General features: G+C 43.8%; 1 pseudogene; it reads right to left on the bottom strand.

The window, feature by feature from the left end:
- Window positions 1-955: 955 nt before the first annotated feature.
- On the bottom strand, window positions 956-1453 carry LOC137965275 (uncharacterized; annotated as a pseudogene).
- Between the last annotated feature and the right edge of the window lie 2125 nt (window positions 1454-3578).

Genomic DNA, 3578 nt, shown 5'->3' with positions numbered 1-3578 from the left:
ATCAAATTCCAAGCCATTAGGGTTGAACTAGTGGAATTTCCCAAACTTGGATAACAAAAATTTTGTGTTCATTTGTGGTGTGTGAATAAATTTTCTTTATTTACATTTTTTATTGTTTTTATTTTTTTTCAATACATAAACTCTAAATTTTTTTTTTTTTTGTTGTGAACTGTTTTGCCTTTAACTTCTTGTTTACGGGAGAATCGTTGTTACGGTCCTGGATCTAACACAAGGATTCTTTGGGAGGATCAAGGATCTGCCACGGGTTATGGGTCTTCCAGGCAGTACTGTAGGGATAGTAGGAAGACATGGGGAAGACGAAGATCAATGGAGGATGAGAGAATACGTGGGTTTTTTAGGAAAAGCCGATCCTCGAGATCAAGAAGGTGATCTCAAGCCACTTTACGCTAGATTTAACCTAATTCTTAATAGTTCAATGCTTATCTTCCTTCATTCATCTCACTTCCCTATATAGGGAATTAGGGAAAACATGCCAAAGGCCATAAGTTCAACAAATTACAAATAAACCCCTATTGAATTAAAATTGCAATTAAATCCCTAATGACTTGAAATTGAAAATAAACCCCAATCTATCCTCTCTAGATGCTATGGAGTCTATAACATCACTCCCCTCCTAGGAGCTTGCCCTCAAGCTCGAAAGTAGGTCTACTTGCCCGTGCTGATGTCTGGATCCATGCATGCACCAGTGTCAACCGCGAGATCGGAGGCAGTCCTCTGGACTACAAAACTAGAGCATCGAACCAGAGGAGCAAATTTTTTTTTTTTTTATTGTCTAAGATCGATCACAACACAATCACCTCACTTGGAGGTAGGGTATTTGAGTTTCCATTCCCGAACAGCAGCATCATTGCATTTTGGCAGCTGAGGAGCGGCATAGAGCCATGGAGACAATTACCACCATGGAATCTGGAGCAAGAACTTGTAGCTGCTGTGATCATAGCACCATTAGAGCAAGTGCAACAGGTTGAGCAGGGCATGTCTGCTTCCTCCCCATCAAACCTGCGGAATCCTTTAAACCTCCCAAGCTTCTCTCTACCTCCAAAAATACCTGCCAAAATTCACTCCAGACAATGAACCTTGAACTGCATAAACGGTCAAGCGTGTCAGTGGGCAAATTTATCTTTGCTTTTCTGAGGACTTGGTGGAGGCCGTCAACACTAATGAAACCTCCTTCACCACTTTAATCTTGTGCGTCAAATGCCCTCCTATTTTGAGATTCCTGTTGTTCCAATTCATTTTCATCGTGCACGGAGATATGCAGGGCCAACGGCACCGTATAGTGGGATTCACGGCCAACAACCCAGAGGGGCCACCTGGGGCATTTCAAGAGCTGCCCAACCTTGCAGAAATTTAGGGATTCCAACAGACTAAGGAATCCAACCTCCACACTTGTTGGTATTCCATTCAGAGACATGCCTCCTCCTAGATCCATACAGCCATCAAACATGTTTGGAACACCTCGTCCACAGAGCAGTAGGTTCACAATTTCCTATGAAGCATGTCCAAAAGGAGCTGTAACCAATGGAAGGCTAGGGTCGTCCCTGTCTGCTTGGACTGACTCCAGTCCTCGAGAAAGTAAAGCAGAAATAAGAAACAACAGCACCCCCAAAAGACTTTGGAAGATGGGAAGCACAAATTTAAGGGGATGAAAGGCCTTTGTTCTCAGAGTGACAACATTCACTCATAATGCTTTCTGTAAGTATGAAGCTGAGTCAATTTGAGGACCTGCCAAGGCCGTAACCTGTGTCTCAAGTGCTGCCTCTGCTGCCCTATTAATCTTCTTTGCGGGTAGTGCTGGATAAACTTCCATGGGAGTTGCAGCAACATTTGCAAAGAAACTCATCACACTTTTCTCCTTCCTTGCCTGTGCAGGAATGCTTCCAAGCTCACTTGCTGCACAATGGCTATAACCAACCCCCTTGAACTGCACTGCTTCGAGCCACTTGCAAACTGGTAAAGATGCGTCCCCCAAACGTTCAATGTATTGAGTTTGCCGGATCCATGTTAGGTTTAGAATCATGCAAACTCGTTCAAGAACCAGGATGACAGTTTTAGCCTCATCTGTATGCATCCACAGGACGAAAAGTGGCATTATCTCTACTCCCAATAGACACTCACAGTGGATTGTTCCCGTCAAACCACCATCTGGACAGCTATACAATGTTTCAGATAATTCTCGGAAGGCCACTTTTTCTGCAAAAGATAGATTACTTGAAAGTGAAGACATCAAAGCTCCAGCCTCCTTTTTTGAAGAAGCCAGTCTAGCACAACAGAGACAGAAGTCTCTTATTTCACTTTGGAGCAAGCTTTCAATGTTTTCAGCAATCAATGAGGAGTCTTGCTGGGGGAGGAGAGATTCTAGCACTAATTGACGTGGAAAATTTGGACTTTCTGGCACACTGATACTGGTCTTTGACAGGGATTTTGTTAATAGATCATTTGGAGAGAAATTGAAAACCACATTTGGCAAGTGGTGCGTCCCATCACGGGTCAAGATTGCATGAACCTTAGTGCGATAGCCACCTATGTCAGGTCCAAACATAATGCTGTATGGAGGCTCTCCACCAAAGTTCTTTTGATCCACATCACTGCTTAACAACTGCAAGTAGCCACCACCACAATCCAGCTGCTGCTCATGCTTGACAGAAAATTGAACGTCACCACTGCGGTTCCCATAAATAAGCTGTTTTGGAACATGTGATTGAACACACTGCTCTGCTTGTGAGGCTTGCAAAACACACGTCAACATCTGATCTCTTGGTAGTCGCACATGATCAACCCGCAGGATACCATTATCCATGGTATGGTAAGCTCCATTTCCAAATTGCATTCCCATATCACCAATAGTACTACTTGGAAGAGGGGATTGAACTTCCAAACTTCATAGTTGCACAAGAAAACCATTCACTCCATTCTTCTGTCCATCGATGATTAGCTGAGCATAGAGAATAGCATGTGTTGAAACTTTACCCAAGCCACCATGCTCATCAACAGCGAAATATACCCTTGCCCAAAAAAATTTCAGCATCACATAAAACACAAATAAATATGGGACATGCACACTGGTCTCAGCAATTGAAAAATTAAAGAGCTTCACATTCTCAAGTGGACAACGAATAGACGCACTGGTGCTGTGCGCAGCAGCAGAACAACCAAGCCACCAGAAAAAATTCTGAGGTCCCCAAAAAAAATAATTTAATGCAGCCCAGCATCCTCCCAAAAATTTGATCTCGACTTGCATAGACCCATGCCAAAATTCCTGCATTTGGGCTCTGGTTCGTGGCTTCCTGAAACAGAGAGCTTTCTTTCCCAATTTCCGAGCAGTGTTGCTACTGCTCAGCACCTCGGAGGCCCTTCAACCGCATGAAACCACCGATTTGAACTAAAAATAGATGTCGTTTCAAACTCTTACCCCAAATTTCGTTGGATATGGTTCCTTGTTGGGCTTTCGAGGGCAAGGTTGAGGCTGAAAATGAGAATCCGGAAGCCAGAGCCCACCGGATTTGTTTCCAATGGTGCCGACGGAGACTCCTCCCTGTCCGGTGGCGAAAGGCAAA

Source organism: Aristolochia californica, unplaced genomic scaffold (assembly GCF_029961685.1).
Source record: "Aristolochia californica isolate CCGP_79_NKW_82.1479 unplaced genomic scaffold, dmAriCali1.0.hap1 SCAF_5, whole genome shotgun sequence".
NCBI classification, from domain to species: Eukaryota; Viridiplantae; Streptophyta; class Magnoliopsida; order Piperales; family Aristolochiaceae; genus Aristolochia; species Aristolochia californica.
This window is presented reverse-complemented; position numbering and strand designations above follow the sequence as displayed.